This window comes from Mixophyes fleayi, chromosome 12 (assembly GCF_038048845.1).
Source record: "Mixophyes fleayi isolate aMixFle1 chromosome 12, aMixFle1.hap1, whole genome shotgun sequence".
Lineage (NCBI taxonomy): Eukaryota > Metazoa > Chordata > Amphibia > Anura > Limnodynastidae > Mixophyes > Mixophyes fleayi.
This window is the reverse complement of record NC_134413.1, coordinates 50,065,749-50,083,826: the sequence shown is the minus strand read 5'-3', so window position 1 is coordinate 50,083,826 and position 18,078 is coordinate 50,065,749. Positions and strand designations below refer to the sequence as shown.

Genomic DNA, 18,078 nt, shown 5'->3' with positions numbered 1-18,078 from the left:
CTGCAGTTTGCCGTCCAGTATGCTAGTGCGCATGCACCAACTTTTCAGTCGGTGCATGCGCACTAACAAAAAAGGAAAAAAAAAGAGAAAAAAAAAAGAGAAGATCACCGCAGCCTTTAAACTTGAGAAAAGACTGCGATGATCAGGTGAGTCACTTCTCAGGGACAGCAGTCTATCGGCACTGCTGTCCCTGAGAAGTTTTTTAATATATAGCCGTTACTTTTCAATCCTTATCAAGGAGATAAGGATTGAAAAGTATCAAGTGAAAAAAACGAAGGGTCATAAATAGACCCCCAAGTGTCATAGCAATAGGCCTACCAGAATATGCTTCATGACTTAAATGCCCCTTCTAACCGACTGGGCCCTGCCTAATTTTACATTTCACTCTAGCTCTGGTTTATGTGGCGTTTTCATGAATCCAGATGCGACAGGCACAGCAATGTTTGATATCAGTTGTGATTTGTCAGAAGCCATACTATTAGCCATGCTGATGTAATGATTCTACTCAAGGTAACCACTCTCTTTAATAACCCAGCACCAACCATTATCTACTATACAAGTCTAGGGATGCACTGTGTAGCATTGTTAAAGAAGCAGAAAAGAAAAGAATTTGAAAAAGGAAGCATGTACCAAAACACAACAAATGTATCAGGAAATATACAATTTTGGTATATTCTTATTCAGCTGATATGCTTAGATGAAAAGACATGTACATAAAGCATAAGAATCAATACGGTGGGATCCTCCATTCAGCCTGTAAGGGTTGTTTACTTACATTGGTGTATTGCACATTTGCATGTTTGGCAATATTAGGCAATATTAGAAGATAACTTGCTGTGTACGCATTTAGCACAACTCCCCAAGTTCCCAGACACATGAAAAATACACCCATTACAACAAGGATTCTTTGGCAATAAGAATCTTACAACATATTATTTTGAAACAGTCATTTTTCAATATATTATTAAAATATAGATTAAAAGCTTCTTACCTCTCTCTGTCTGTCTGTATTACCCAGTATTGTTTTATTACTATGTTTGTACCCAATTGTAAAGCACTACGGAATTTGATGACACTATAAAAAAATGATGATGGCAGTGTATGAAAAAAGTGGTCGAAAGTAAAATATGCATAAAAACTAGAGATACTCCCTGACCCCTGTGAAGTGGTTTTGAATCTGGATTAGCTTCGTGTTTTGGTTTTGGCAAACCACCCTCGTGTGTTTTGGTTTTGGATCTGCATTTTTTTGGAAAATTGCTAAAATATGCTAAAATCACATAATTTTGCTCTTTTTTTGATCCTACATTATTATAAACCTCAATAACACTAATTTCAAGTCATTTGCAGTCAATTTTGACCACCTCACAGGTCACAATATTATTTTCATATACTTTTGGACAAAAACTGCAGCGATCTGGCTGGATGGTAAACGACAGAGCAATGACTCAAACACATGGCAGTTCCTACGACATGTAGGACACATTGGCAAACAGCAGTGGCAGAAAAAAAAAGTGGGGCAAGATGGAATTGTCCTTGGATCATGAAACCAGTTATGGTTAATTTGATCGCTCCACGTGTTTCTTGGATAAGTGATGTAATTCTACAGCTAATACATGGCAACGAGCGCTGATATCCCCCAGGGATGCGTGCTTTTATCAGACACACACCAATCCAGGGTACCAGACAATGCACTAAAAAGAGCCATTGTAATTCCCAGCAAAAAGCAAGTTCATCAGTGAGCTTTAAATCAACCCCAATTCCCACAATATTATAACCTAGTTAGGTACCTTGGATGTAAAGTGCATATTACAAACACTTGCTGAACCAGCAGCAAAGTAGAAGGTAATACATATACACGTCTATTTAGATATCCATGCTTACATTACTTCTGCAAGCAACGTTGTCTTTATACGGTTCAAAAAAATGTAAAATAATCCTCCACCATTCTTTGGATGTTGATAGTTGATAGTAGGAACAGGTGGAGTTACAGCACAGGTGTCACTAATTCTGGTCAATACTTTCACAGTAGACAAGACCAGGGGGCCTGATTCATTAAGGATCTTAAATTAAGAAGTTCCTTATTTAAGTCTCCTGGACAAAACCATGTTACAATGCAAGGGGTGCAAATTAGTTTTCTGTTTTGCACATAAGTTAAATTCTGACTGTTTTTTCATGTAGCACAAAATGTCAAAATGTTGTGCTGAGTCATCTGCATCATCAATGGGTGTCTAAGATTTTTGCTAAGCACACAAGAATATATAGCACATGTAGGTAACATTGGCAAAAAGCAGTAGCTGAAATGAAAAATGTGTAAGATGGAATTGTCCTTGGGCCTTCCCACCCACCCTTATGTTGGATCTTAAAAAGGACATGCACACTTTAACAAACCAAGCACTTCAGCCACAAAAGTGCCACTCCTTGTGGCTGAAGTGCTTGGTTTGTTTGGGACCCCACAAAACAAGGTAACAATGGCCTTAAGTCACCTAAGGTAACAGTGCTGTTAATTAACTCTACTGTGGCAAGATGTTGTTATCATCATTCTCAGCCTCATCCTCACCCTTATCAGTGTGTACATCATCCTCTCACATTACTAATTAATCACCGCTGGAATCCACCGTTACAGAAGTCTCAGTATTTTGAACTAATTGGCATGAAAGGCCTTCCTCGTGAAACTTGAAGTTCATTTTTATGAACATCATCTTTTCCACATTTTGAGGAAGTAGCCTCCTACTCCGATCACTTACAACGTTCCCGGCTGTGCTAAAAACACTTTCTGAGTACACACTGGAGGGTGGGCAGCTTAGGCAGTGCAAAGCGAGTTGGTACATGGGTCTCCAAATTCCCTTTTTTTCCTCCCAGTATGTAAAGGGACTGTCGGATGTGTCCATTTCTATGCTGTAGTGAAAATAATCCTCCACCATCCTTTGGATGTTGATAGTAGGATCAGGTGGAGTTACGGCAGAGGTTTCACGTTTTTTGGTCAATTACTTTAGACCAGACGTCAACATTTGGTGCAGTCATCTGCATCATCCCTGAGTCTCTTTGGAAAGCTAAGTTTTTCCCTAGCAGCAGTTGAGTAAGAAACTGAAGGAGGAGACGCCGTCCTGTCACGTAACACTTGAGCTGTCATCTTGCTCACCAGCAGCTCCTTGCATCTCTTCAGTTCTGGTCAGTTGGAAACAAAGAGAAGACATAGCTCTAAAACCTAGGATCAAGCATAGTCGCCAAAATGTAGTGATCCGATTTCAAGATTTTGATAACTCTTGGATCCTGGCGAAGCGAATAAAGTACTTGATCTACAAGTCCGACATACTTAGCGGAATTGCTTTGTTTAATCTCATCCTTCAGTTTCTCAAGCTGCTTTTCCAAAGGTCTGATTAATGGAATAACTTGACTCAAGCTTGCAGTGTCTCTACTCACTTCACAGGTGACTACTTTAAATGGTTTCAGCACCATGCAGAACAACTGCGCTTGACTAAAATACACCCCCCCCTCCTCCTTTCCCAATGTAATGGCTTGTGGAGTAAGTGTGGATGGCTTTTTGCTGTTCCTCCATCCGCAGAAGCATATACAGGGTGGAATTCCACCTTGTCACCACCACTTGCTTCAGCTTCAACACCCTGTTGCCGAATGCCGGCAATGTCCAGATATTTTACGGGCCACTGACAGCATCTCCTGCACGTCCCTGTCATTTTTTAAAAAGCTCTGCACCACCAAGTTTATTGTGTGAGCAATATTGTGTGAGCATCACCCAGCTGTAATGCTCTCACAATATTGGTAGCATTATCAGAAATGACATATCCCGAGGAGAGTCCAAGCGGGATAAGCAATGTTGCAATGACATCCCTTAGTTTTTGTAACAGATTATCAGCTGTATGTCTCTTAGTGAAGCCAGTGATACACATAGAAGCCTGCCTCTGACAAATGTGGCGTACTTGGGTACATGCTGCTGCTGTTCCTGCTGGTGAAGGCGAATCACCAACCCAGTGGGCTGTTACAGTCATATAATCTTTAGTTTGCCCAGTTCCACTTATCCACATATCTGTGGTTAAGTGTACAGTTACAGTGTGCAGCCCAATAATAACATTTTTACGAACCTTCTGGTAGAGGTGAGGAATAGCTTTTCTACTGAAATGGTGTTGTGATGGAATTTGGTAACGGGGACACAAGACCTCAAATAATTATCTAAAACCAGCTGCATTAATAGTGGATATTGGACGCAGATCTAATACGAGCATAGTCGCTAACTCCGATCGCTAGGACTAACTCTGATCGCTACTGAGGATATTGATGAGGATGGTGTTGTGGGTGTAGATTGCAGGCGTCGGGATGTAGGTGAGAGAAGGGTCCTAGCTGATGATGGACTGCTTGTTGTTATTTTTTTACCAGAATTTTCAGATTTTCCCAACACCTTGCCAGGAACTTGCTTCAAATGGCGTAACATTGATGAGGTTCCTAGATGGTTAAGGTCCCTCCCTCGACTGACTGTGGCTTTACATACACTACAAATGGCTAGACAACTGTTGTCAGGATTTGGGTAGAAATAATTCCACACATAAGAAGTGGCTTTTTTGGTCTTATGTCCAGGCATGACAATGGCCTTCTTCTTATCACATGCCAGAACTGCTTCCACTGGTGCAGGACTTACACAAACAACATCATCCTCATCAACATCCTCATTAGCGCCCTCGTCGGCTACACAAATATCCCCCTCATCCTGTTCCAATTCCAAAGTGGCATCCTCAATTTGTGTATCACCAGCTACACATCATCAGAAATACTGAAAGGGGCCTTCTTTATGGATACACTATCTAAATGGTCACGATTACACATAGCACTCGTGCATGGACTCTCCTCAGGGATTGGTGTCATTTCTGAATCTGAGCTTACATTTTCCTCTAATGCCTCACTGTTTTCTTCCAGCTTGGCTTTTACACGTAACAGTATTTGTGCACCACTTTTGGAGTCCGAATTACTTGGTCTTGCTTGGTCATGAGTGACCTTACAAGAAGAAGCCTCAGTAACAATTTTAGATCTCGCACTCATAGAGAAAGACGAAGGCCTCATTCTTTCTTTGCCACTGCGTGTGTAGAATGCCATGATGGCAATTTTTTTTTTCCCGGCAGATAACTTTTCATGGATTACAGCTCTTTTTTTCTTCACCACGGTAAAAGAAGTTTTGTTTTATGTTTTTTTCCCTGGCTTAAAAAGACTATGTACTTTTACATAGGCTTTACCAGATGACGTATAGTGATTACTATCATCCGGACTGGTGTCAGCAGCTGCTTGCTTCTCCTGCTCTTCTCTGTACTGCTGTGAATCCATTTGGATAACACCCTACACTTATTGGTGCAAATTTAGAAATAAAGCCTGCAAGGACTTGTATAATATATTTGTATTTCAGTATTGACAAATTCAGCAATGGAGCTCTTCTCTTTGGGTGTATATAACACCCTACACTTATTGGTGCAAATTCCGAAAAAAAAGCCTGCAAGGACTTGTATAATATTTGTTTTTCAGCATTGACAAATTCAGAAATGGAGCTCTTCTCTTTGGGTGTATATAACACCCTACACTTATTGGTGCAAATTCAGAAATAAAGCCTGCAAGGACTTTTATATTAGTATTTCAGCAATAACAAAAATAGCAACGCAGCTCTTCTCTTTGGGTGTATATAACACCCTACACTTATTGGTGCAAATTCTAACAAAAAGCCTGCAATTTCACCAATGACAATTAGCAATAGAACTTTGTTGAACACTGCTACCACCCTCCTCTTTCACTTCTGTACGTTTGCCTGCCCATCTGCTCTCACTCTATCCTACCCCTTCTGTATCCCTCTCTCAAATGGTGCTAGATCGCCGTGGAGGGCGGTATTTACAGATTCCAAAGCTCGGAGATCCGATGACATCACAATGACGTTTTGCCTCATTTTGTAATCCGAAAAAGCGCGAAAGTCCCAGGCCGACTCGGCTCGGTACTTGGATCCCCTAATTTCGGGTGGGCTCGGTTTTTGGGAAACCGAGCCCGCTCATCTCTAATAAAACCACGCAAATGGGAGATTTAATTGCCGGTGATGTGATGCGCGGACTTCGCACCGCGCACATTACTGCCAATTACGGTACAAGTCTCTGCTCATTTTCCCTTGCACCCCATACGACAGAAAAATGAGCGGAGCTTTCCGTCGCGGACATTCCAGACATTTTCAATCTGTCTTTTATTACATAATGTACGAATGTTCATATTGATATGGTAATTAAATATTTTCGTATAGCCCTTTAAATGCAAATCATTAAAAAAGTAATTTATTCAACTTTCTGGATGGATAGGTTTTCTGTCACAAGGCTCAGCAACATAATGTAGTTAATATCACATAAGATAATGACAAATCAATTAGCGTTTGTTTGTAGAGTATGTTAGCACATATTGTTATCTCCAATGTGTAGACAAATATAAGGATATATTCAGTTTCTCTAAGACACAGCAGAAAATAATGTCCTGAGATAAGACATTGGATAGGCTTGAAGTCATTATTTTCTAAGAATACTGCGTAAAATTGCATACATTTTTGTATGAAACCGTACCCCTACTTTACCAGTATGCGCATCTACAGAATTTTATTAGCCAGAATTAAGGCCATTCATTGAAACAAAACAATGCAACACAGTGCACCATTATTTTGCAATCTCAAAAAATTTACTATATTAGAAACTGTGAAATAATAAAATAAATAAAATAATAAAATGAAAAAAAAGATACTAAATCTTAATTGGATTTTTAGTTAGTAGTGCATAATGGTTTAGCATAAAATTCAGTCTGAGCCACTGGGTGATATTATTTGTTTGCTCCTGAACTTAGCACTGACTATCTGAGTGAATTAACCATGTTTTGATGGTCATTAATTGATGTAAAATGTTTGTTTTCTCTCAGTTAATTAAGTAACCGCAGGTTAAAGCAAGAAGTTCAGCAGCAGACATATGTCATTAGGGGGAAATGGGTCAGTTTGACAGCTCTGACTTTAGTGACCCACCTTAAATTGCGTTAACATGAGTATGTCAGCCTCTGACTAGGTACAGTCTATGCTTCCTAAATTTTGAGAAGGGATCCATATATAGTTTCCCAACAAAGTAAAGAAAACAAAGTGTATCAGGAACAATAAAGACATATTGGGGTATATTTACTTAAACTGCGGATTTGAAAAAGTGGAGATGTTGCCTATAGCATCCAATCAGATTCTAGTTTTCATTTATTTAGTACATTCTACAAAATGACAGCTAGAATCGGATTGGCTGCTATAGGCAACATCTCCACTTTTTCAAACCCGCAGTTTAGTAAATATACCCCATTGCCTTTTTCATAAAACTCTAGTGTAACAATCACATGAATACACTAATATTATTAAAAAAATATACTTTATATTTTCTTATTGAGGAATTTGTCATTAATATAGCACTATACAGCATTGTTATAAATACAATATAAATGAGACACCAGCTTGAGTTACCTAGGTTCTGTAAAATGTTTGTCTACTATAGTTAGGAAACAGTTAAACCTGTCCCATGTTGTTGTAGTCAATATGGTAATCTTTCATGCATGTGCTAAGTGCACACATTAAACACTGCTTCTATAAACTAAACAGTTTTGACTTTAAACCACAACCTAGGCTCCCTTTGATACACAGAGGTGTAAGATGAGATATCCCTGTACATCCTCCCAAATCTAAGCTGATTAACTGTGCCGTTAAACTTGGTCACAATAGCCGCTGTCATTGTGCTCACCTGAAAATAAGCTCTCAGTTGATTCACAAGTTGTTGTGAAGTCTAGTATGTAGTTTGTTGAACTTGACTGCAAGCTCTGGCATGTCTGTGAGAGGGAGCAACTGACATAACCTTATACCCTGCAGGTGGGAATCTGCTATGCTTACTTTCTTAAAGGTAAAGGGAATACATCTTATTTCAGGCTAGGATATTTGGTAAATATCTGTTGTTAATTAAGACAAACAAAGGGTTAATAAAAAAAAACCATATATTTATTTATATTTATGCAATATATTTAAAGCCACACAATTATGAATTCCACAGACTACACTGCAATTAGCTCTGAAGCATGTTGCATGCGTATGAACTTATATAAATGCATCCAGAGTTGTATGATTGGTCTGGTAACCATAAATGTATATTATATATAAATTCTACATGTGAATTATTTCAGAGGAATTAAAAAAAAAAATTTGATATTAAAAAAAGTAACAGATCACTGCAAATATAATTACATAATAAAATCTAGCTTTAAATGGTCACTTTTCTTCCTGGAACCTAATGCTGTGGGGGGAAGGGGGATTGCCACAGGACCTGGAGCAGAAGAGATGGATGGCTACAGGAGCTGAAGCAGGGGGGGGATGGCTACAGGAGCTGAAGCAAAGGGGATGGATGGCTGTGAGGGACTTACCTGGATGCGATGCATCCAAGGGGTCTCTCGGTGCACGTCCGGACTGTCCGGCGGCGCCATCAGGAACAACCGGGACAGGGAGCTAATCAGGGCTCCCCGATCAGTCACTTGAATTTTGGCGCCACGGAAAACCAATCAGAGCTCGCTGAGGCGTCACGCAACATCATGGTGACTTCATATGGCGTCGGCGGCTATTTAAGCCTCCGTGACCTGCACCATGTTGTTCAGTCGGCCACGGAGATCGAGGAGAACGGACATCGCGGGGTCGAGAAAGACAGAAAGAAGAAAGGAGACAGCAAAGAAGAAAGAAGCCAACAGACAGACAGCGGAGACAGAGAGCCCTTGTTAGGGCTGAGAGCAACTCTGCCTCCTGAAGACTCGCCGGGATCAAGTCCAGAAGACGGCGGCGGAGCATTGAGGACGGCGGGGGAATGGCGGCAAAGACTTGAGGACGGCGGCAGATTGGGGGACTCTTGGAGAAGACCCCTGAAAACATCAGAGGACGGTAGGGCCCTATTGGGCAACTCCTCACCTGGGCCCGCACCCACATCTCTAACCATACACCTGTAATAAAGTTTTCTTTCTTCCTTACACTGGGCACTAGGCCCGTGCGGAAACCAGGCATTAGGCCTGTGGCACCATAGTGGGCATAAGGCCCTGGCCAGTTAGGTATAGGCAGGGTTTTTCTGGGCACTAGGCCCCATAGTTGGAGAGGGGGCACAAGGTCCATTAGTTAGTCTGGGTGCAAGGCCCTAGGGCTTCTAGGGCCTTGGTAGAGAATTCTTGTTGTTCTTTGGAGCATTTCAAGTCAAGACTAAGGCCTGTGGTGTTAGGCGATCCAGGCATAGAGCCCATGTGGTATAGTTATTTCAGGCATTAGGATCGTGTTATTAAAGTAAGTGTAGTGATAAAGTATTGTGTGTTGTCTCACATTGGTGGTGTACAGTGTGTGTTGTTTTGTGGTTGTGTTCTGTGTGTCTCATTTTAGGTTTAAGACATCAGGCCCCCATTAAAGGTAGGCTTTTGTTTCCTTCACTGCTACCTTGTGTTTTCTGTGCCTGTGTGGGACCAGGGGGTTTAGCTGCACAATACACCGTAGGTCCCTGGGGTTACACAAGGTTCCTGATACAGTGATCAAGTACCCCATTGGCAGTGCAGCATGCCCCTCTTGAGTTCCGGTGGTTTTGCCGTCAGTTCCACTTGGGAGCCTGACTCTGAGTTCCAGTAGGTTCGCTTGACGTTTCCCGCTCAGGCGGTGTTACCGCGGGGTTGGGCGTGGATGGCCTGAGTTCCAGCAGTGAACACTGACAGTTCCAGGAGGGGGTGCCTCACCCGGTGGCGTGTTGTACCAGCGGGTCCCAGTCTAGCATTCACAACTGGTCCTTGGGACTTTGTAAGTGCCCCCTAGTGAGGAGACCGTCTCCTTGGTAAGTCCTGGGTTTGGGGTTTAGGGTATAGTCCTCAGAGTAGAAGGGGAGTACTGGCTGGTGCTCCCTTTAGAAAGGAGGGGGCTTAGGTAGCACACCACACACAGTGACTAGCAGAGTTGCACTTCCAGTTCATTAGAAGTTTTAGGTTCAGAGGTGTCTGTTTAGCTAGTGGCAGCTGGTGGGTGATACATTATAGTCTCACGGGTAGTGTAGGTGGGAGGCTGTGTTTTGTGTTTGTCGTTACAGGTGACGGAGAAAAGTGAGGGAGCAGGGATCAGAAGTTGGACTTGTTCGGTGAGTATAGCTGTTTGTTATCCATACTTCTGATCAGCCCTCACCTATTTGTGAGCAGAGTACTTGGGCGGGACCTTTCACAGTTCCGAGTATTCGTAGTTCCGCGCCTAGGCCTAGAGTAAAATGAGATGTTGACAAGCGGGCTAGAGTGGGTGTCTCTGCCCCTTGTTGTAGCCTCGGACATTCCTTCCTGATAGGCACGGGGTCCTAATTTCCGTTTCTTCCCTAGGTGACAGTAGAGGAGGAACCTTTTGAGAATAAGGGACACCGAAACGGTTGAAGGATCTCACATCGGCCCTCGTGATATGGTACCCAAGGCCAAGTTCAGTGAACGCAGATGTACTGGATGGAGTGGACGTTGAGTTTGGCCTCCGATTTGTTGTTGTAGACCGAGCAGTGTGGTCCATAGTGTTCCCTCGGGATCGGGTGAGCAACTGGGATGTAGGGAAGGTGATTGTAGTCTGTGTGGCTCTGTCTCCCTTAGCACCCCTTACATGGCTACAGGAGCTAAAGCAGGGGGGATGGATGGCTACAGGAGCTGAAGCAGGGGGATGCCTACAGGAGCTGAAGCAGGGTGGATGGATGGCTACAGTAGCTAAAGCAGGGGGGAGCTACAGAAGCTGAATCAGGGGGATTCCTACAGGAGTTTTAGATGCAGTGAAAGTGGGGATTCACAGAAAATGTCCACAGTGGTTGCTTTCATGACTGTTCCCCAGGAGGTGTGGTATTCATCAGGGGATGGCTAAAGGAGATGAAGCAGGGGGGGTGGCTACAGGAACTGAAGCAGGGGGGATGAAAGAGCAAGGAGAGAGCAAGCAGGGGAAAAATAAAGGTTATTTAAGGAGGTTGCAACTACTTGTCTGGGGTGTAATGACAGCTTAAGAATACCGGCCAGGCCACCAACAAGATGAAGCCCTGAGGCATTAAGACCCTGATTGCCAGCAGGTGAACTTTCGGGTCTGCAAAAGAGAATGTGAGTAGTAAGTGTGAAGAGGGAAAGAGAGCTAAGTAATATGCAATTGCAATTGGCACATTGTTGTTGGCTGTCTTTCTTCACAGGTGAGGAAGTCTCCAGTGATGGCCAAGACTTAAGTTCCTACTTCAACTCACATAGGAAACAAAGTTGGTATGTTGAGAGAGTGAAAATGGGAGTGGGACTACAGCAGCTCCAAGTAACAGCTGGCTTATGGTCCCCTTCAGCAGGATCATCACATGGTGCAAGTGACTCTGGCCAACATTCATGGGGAAACAATGGAGATGGTTTTTGATGTAAACAAGATGCAATTAGTTAGGTGTCACCTGAGAGTTCCATTTAATACGCTGCTTGAATAACACAGAAGACGGAGGCTCACAAGAAGGGGCGTAAGTGGTCAAATAAGGTTAAGGAGTGGGGAGTGACAACAGGACAGTGTATGGAGGGTCAAATAGGTGCTGCATTGTTAGGAGTGAAATTTATAGGTGAAGCATCAAGCAGGGCATTTAAGCTAGATTTAGTTTCAGTATTAAGGGCAGGGCCACAGGCACCACAATTGCAACAAAGTGTAGTAGAAGTGACTATCTCCCAAATACACTTGCCAAGCGGTGGCTGCATGGTTAGAATCTGGCTTAGTTGCACCTGTAGTCAGTAATGTGTTTAAAAAAAAAAAAAAAGAAGAGGTTTGCTTGAGAGAACAGGTTCCAGGCGAATATTATAAGGAGACCGTGTTAGTATGCCAAGATAAGACATAATGGTTTTATTTGATGTTGTTATTTATTTTATTTGTATGGTCACATATATAGGTTTTGACATGAAGTTTGGCATTTAGCTCATAATTTATATCTCCACTTGATATATTCATTTATCGATTATCTGTTTTCCGACCTATTTATCTGGATCTCATTTGAGATTTCCTGTGCACACAAGTGTCTGATAATCACGTTAACTTTCAGCTGGCAATATACTTTTAACAGCACTAGTATTATATACATATATATTTATGTGTATGTATAAAAAGTGTGAATTAAAGGTTTTAATATTTAATGCTCTCCTTGTTCTTTGTTTTCCAGCCTTTCTAGCATGATGTGTTCTCCATTATTAACAAACTAGAAAAAATTATAAAGTTTTAAAGACAATAAACACAGTATCGCTGTCTAACTAGGTGCACAAGGGGTTTCCTCTATAGCTGTTGGTTATATTTTGAGGAGGGATTACCTCCCATTCCCTTATCTAACAGCACCAAAACTATTTTAGCTAAAGTGTGCTTAGCTCCACCACCCACTAGATTTGTATATAGATATTGTCACCTGGTTTCCATTGTTTAAAGACTTGGAGGCAAATTTATCAAGCTGCAAGCTTCCAATGGGTTTGAAAAGATGTTGCCTATAGCAACCAATCAGATTATAGTACTTATTTATTTAGTACATTGTACAAAATGACAGCTAGAATCTGATTGCTTGCTATAGGCAACATCTCCACTTTTCTAATGCACTGAAAACCCACAGCTTGATAAATTTACCCCTTTATCACAAAATCAGACAAGTTGAGTGAACATAGGGGGAAGAATGGACTAAGAATCAAGTGCCAAAGACTTTTGGGAATTGACTGCAGGCATTTGTGACAACTACAAGTATTAGCCAAGAATGCTTGTCCTTATTTAAATATATACATACCATTTCAGTGGCATGCAGGGACTATGGGGGGTTATCTTGGTGGTATTACGACAAGGCACTCCGATAAAGAAATGCAGTAAACCCAACTATGTCATGTGGTTGTAAGGAAATAGAGCGATGGCTGTCATTGTCAGGCAAATGCTCATCCCCCTTTTAGGGAATGGCTGGTGGATTTCCAGGCTCCAAGCAATCGACCACAGGAAAAGATGTCTCTGGGGTGTTCAACGAGGATCAGTGTGCGAGAAGGGCTGGGTGCTGTTTCTGGCATGAATGCTCTGTCTGCAGTGACAGTGTGCAGAATGGGTGCAATTGACTAGTAAGATAGAACTATAGATCAATTTAATTACTGATTAAAATAAATACAATAGGCTCAATAGAGAAAACACAATGCAGATAAAAACATATACATATACCGTCCCGATGGGTTGATCAGTAGGTACAGCTCAAAGAGTCCCAAATGATGTTCAGGCAGCATAATGTGAGTTGCAGAATATGTGCCCAATCGGTCTATTATATAGATGGAACCAGTTCACAATACGGGATGTAATATATGCTGTTGGCGCAAAGAATCACGAAAAGAGAAGGGAATCATTGGCGGGCTTGTAGGTAGATAAGAGGACACGCTCCTGTTGACTGTATCGGAAAACATGGTCAGCGTGCGTTCCACTCCAGAAGGCACACGTCACTTCCTGTAGGCAGACGAAGAGGAGGCGTGGTAAAGGCGGTAACCAAATGCGTTTTGTCACTGCTGTGAATTTTTCAATGGGAATTTTATTGGTCCTGCTTGTATTGGTTTAAATAGCCCATTGGTTGATTGACAGGTAGTCCTTTAATAATCTGTCCATCATTCAAATAGGAAATAATTAGCTTTGTTGAACGGTCCTCTGCAGATTGTATGTCAGTAGAACTACATGATATAAGCTCTGCATGAGATTACATGACAAGAATTATCAGACAAAATAATCAATCGATGCTTGTGTGTATTAACAACAATCAAAATGTGATAGATCTAAATATACACATAGATATAGAATTAGTATATGGATAAAAAAGGGAAAGTCTAACCCACAATTCTGCCCATTATAAGTGTCATTTACAGCGTTAATATTTAGAAGTCTGCTACATATTATATTAAAGGGATAATCAAGGTAAAACTAATAGGGAAATGCAAATGAATAAAGCAATTGAACTAGTGTATCTCATGAGGCTAGAGACGATACAACTGTCTAATATATTATAACCTATGGTAAATGATAACCATCTAGAGGGGTTGTAAAAATAAACTGCAAAAAACAGTGCCATGAGGAGGATTGCTGTCCAAAAGATGCGCCCATTCTAAGATACCATCCCTAATGGCATAACCTAGTAGTATACAGTACTAGGTATTCCCAGAGTCTCTTGACTCCAGAACTCACCTAGCCCAGCCTGGTTTCGCTTCCAAGTTCTGATGGGTTTGGGCTTACTCCAAGGTGGTATGACCGTAAACGTCAGGTATGGACCTTTTCAGGATGAAATGGTACTAAATACAGCTTTGTATTTCAAAATCTATGTTAAGATCCTCTGGAACCAGGGTCTTAAACTTATAGATCCACCTGGTCTCAATTATATTAATAGTTTTAATAAAATCTCCTCTCCTCCAATTTCTGTTAACTTTTAGGATGGCCAGGAACTGCAAAGATGATGGATATCTATTGTGGTGATGCTTGAAATGATGTGATGCACTGTGTGTGTCTAGTCCATTCTTAATATTACAGATGTGATCCCCTATCCGAGTTTTCAGGGGTCTGATCGTCCGACCCACATATTGCAGATTACAAGAACATTGTAGGATGTAGATCACATCCTTAGTGTCATAGGTAAAAGTCCCTTTAATTGGGTAAATGTGTTGTGTTTGATAAGACTTAAATTCTGTAATAGGTTTGGTTTGGTGCTTTTTCGGTTCGTGGATACACATCCTGAACAACGGCCACAATAGTAAAAACCTGTCCGTTCCTTCATCGTGGTCAATGTTGTCTGAATATTAATCTGGGTTTAGTTTTAATGTGATTTTTGACCAAAATATTTCTCAGGTCAGTTGCCTTCCTAAAAATGATACTGGGTTGTGAAGGCAAAATGGTTCTAAGGTCTTTGTCCTGCAAAAAGATCTCCTAATGTTTCTTGATAATATTCCTGATTTGCTTTGCAGATTTTTTTAGAATTTGTAATGAAGTAGGCTTTTGAACCTACTTCAGTGTCCATCAGTTTCTCACTATATTTTAATAGATCTTGCCTATCTAATTGTTCAACTTCTGCATAAGCTGACTTCAGAGCAGCTTTATTATAACATTCCTGTTCAAATTGTGACTACAGTTGTTTATATCTGAGCAATTACTTCTGACTCTAATCAACTGGCCTTATGGAATATTCATCAGCCATTGTAGATGATGATTGCTTATCGACAAGATGTAGCTGTAGATAGACATCTACCTGTTTGTAGCATGTATTGGTTTCCAGTTTATTGTCTTGTGTGTGTACAAACATATATATATATATATATATATATATATATATATATATATATATATATATATATATATATGGATAAATCAAGGAAGTCAGCCTCGGATCTGCTGTATTTCGTAACAAATTTTAATTTGATAGGGGTTATTATTAATGTGAGTTATGAAAGTGAGAAGAGATGACTCGTCTCCTCTCCAAATGAAGAAAATATCATCTATATAATGGCACCAGAGGACCAATTTCGCTCCAAAGCCATAGTCCGACCATATCGCCTCATCCTCCCATTTGCTCATGAAAAGATTGTCGTAGCTTGGAGCGAACCTGGTCCCTATAGCCGTGCCCCTAACTTGCAGGTAAAATTGCTCCTGAAATCATAAGTAATTATGTATAAGTATGAAATTAATACCTTCAATGATAAATTCAGTTTGCTCTGGTTTAATGCTAAGGTCATTCGTGAGATGATAATTGATACTGGCCAGTCCTTGTGAATGATCGATGACCATATACAGAGACGTAATGTCACTTGTGACCAGCCAGTAATTCGATTGTCATGTGATATCTTTTAAGGTTTGTAATACTTGTGTCGTGTCTTAAAGATGAAAATGATCTAGATATTGAGAAAGATTTTCTGTCCATGATTTGATCCCAGAAATTGTGGGACGACCCGGAGGATTCTCCAGGCTTTTATGTATCTTAGGTAGATAATAAAAAAAACGGAATGACTGGATGCTTAACATTAAGGAAATCATGTTCTTATTTGGTGAGGATGCCTCTGTGAAAACCATTTTTCACTAAACAAGTAGTTCTTGATATTGGTTAGTGAGTTACGTTTTAAGCGTTTGGTATGTATATGAATCGCCTAAGAGCTTCTGCCTCGTACTGGCCATTATCTAGAATCACAATCCCCTCCTTTGTCTGCAGGTTTTATCACAGGATTGTTATTGTTTTGCAATTCTTGAAGTGCTTCCCTTTCTTTTCGAGTTAAATTAGATTTAGACTTCTGAGTAGTAACAATACTCTCACCATCTTGCATAACCGATTTTTTAAAGGTTTGAATGAATGGATCTTTCATATGGGTAAGATTGAAGGTAGACTTAGGTGTAAGATTAGTGTGTAAGTGCATACTAGTACTTGGTTGGCTCTGAGGATTGTGTGTAGATTACGGTGTCTTAAAGTATTTCTTAAGCGCAAGCTTTCTTGCAAATCTATGTATATACAGATAAGCATCGAATTTTGTCAATTTAATAGTGGGTGCAAATTTGAGGCCTTTATTCAGGAGAGAAACGTGGGCAGGCAGGTGTTAGATGATATTGTGAAGAAGCTCCTATATCGCCGCTGATGATGCAATCGCGGTGGGCGGAGCATGAGTCACACAGAATAGCCACTAGCATTCCACCGCTGTTTGCACGCGCTGAACTTATGCGCACATTAAGATATGAACTGGCTGAAAGCCAGCGCATATCAAACAAACAGAATTACATGTGATATTTGGCAGAGAGCATTTTCAGACAAAGAAAACGTGCTCACAGGACAGGAACTCACAGCGAAGAATCACAGAGCAGTGAGTCATCATTGCTGGCAGTGCCCAGTTGTGGGAGGTGTGGCAGAGGTCAACAACCGCCACCTGAAGCAAGGCATTCTGGGTAAACATTTATAAACTGCTGAAGCAGGCAAAACTGTCTCTTTGCTACATACACCTCTCTTCACTGGACATCACACTGCAACATTCCACTAAGTTTTATTCTGCAATAACTTCTCTGTATTACCTTTTACCTGCATCTTATATACTCTGCCCATCTATTTCTATTAACTTTCATAATATTTGCTTGTATGCATTTCTATTAACTATCCTCTGAATCTTTAACTCTAATACTGATATCTAACTCTTTCCATAAGTGACTCTTTCTTAATCTTTAACTCTATTTATCTTATCTATTACATTTATATATAAATATATATATATATATATATATATATATATATATATATATATATATATATATATATCCCTGCAATTTAATTAATTTTACAAAGGCTGGCTTTTTATCACAAAAGCATGCTTCTCACACAGCTCCTCCCCCCTCCGCAGGCAGGCTATTGTTTCCAGACCTGTATTATCCCTTAGGCCTAACCACATGTTAGACACATGCGCTATGCAACCTTTCTATCTCACTCTCTCATTCATATCTTTCTCTCTCTCATTTAATCTTTCTTTATTTCCCACTTAAACACATTACTCTTTACACATTTAAACACACACAAACATGTGCTTGCAATCTTTCTTTCTGTCTCTTTCTCATTTAAACACACACAAACATGTGTTTTCTTAAACACATTCTCTTCATAAATGCTTTTCTCTTCCTCCTATTACATTAATACACACGTGACACAAAGAGTAATGACCGATAAACACCCATATACACTTTGTCTTACAGCACATACATACATATATATATATATATATATATATATATATATATACACATATACATATACACACACACAAAGGAAACCCTAAACTTAAATATACAAATGAGGATTGCTAAAGTATAAGGTTAATAACAACAGATTAGGATACTATATACCAACTTCTGAAATAGCATCATGCCTGTTGAATCTATAATGTATTATCTGTATTGTATGTATGCATTTATGTATTGTATGTTTGATTATCTTTATAAAGTAAAATACATGTACAATTCCGCCTGTTTTGTATGTTTAGATAACTGAAATGAATAGGATGAATGGATGTTTATAT

At 40.4% G+C, this 18,078-nt stretch overlaps 1 protein-coding gene and 1 pseudogene across 3 annotated transcripts in view; both read right to left on the bottom strand.

Annotated features, from left to right (window-relative positions):
• PAK6 (p21 (RAC1) activated kinase 6) overlaps positions 1 to 18,078 on the bottom strand; it is a 131,439-nt gene that overhangs the window by 75,422 nt on the left and 37,939 nt on the right. Inside the window, exon 1 of one of the 3 annotated variants that reach the window (XM_075193087.1) lies at positions 7,779 to 7,862. The exons of the other annotated variants lie outside the window; for them this stretch is intronic. The gene's annotated coding sequence lies outside the window, so the exon portion shown is untranslated. Of the gene's footprint in view, positions 1 to 7,778; positions 7,863 to 18,078 lie in introns of those variants that run through there. 3 annotated transcript variants of the gene reach the window in all.
• Positions 14,189 to 14,307, bottom strand: LOC142109458 (5S ribosomal RNA; annotated as a pseudogene).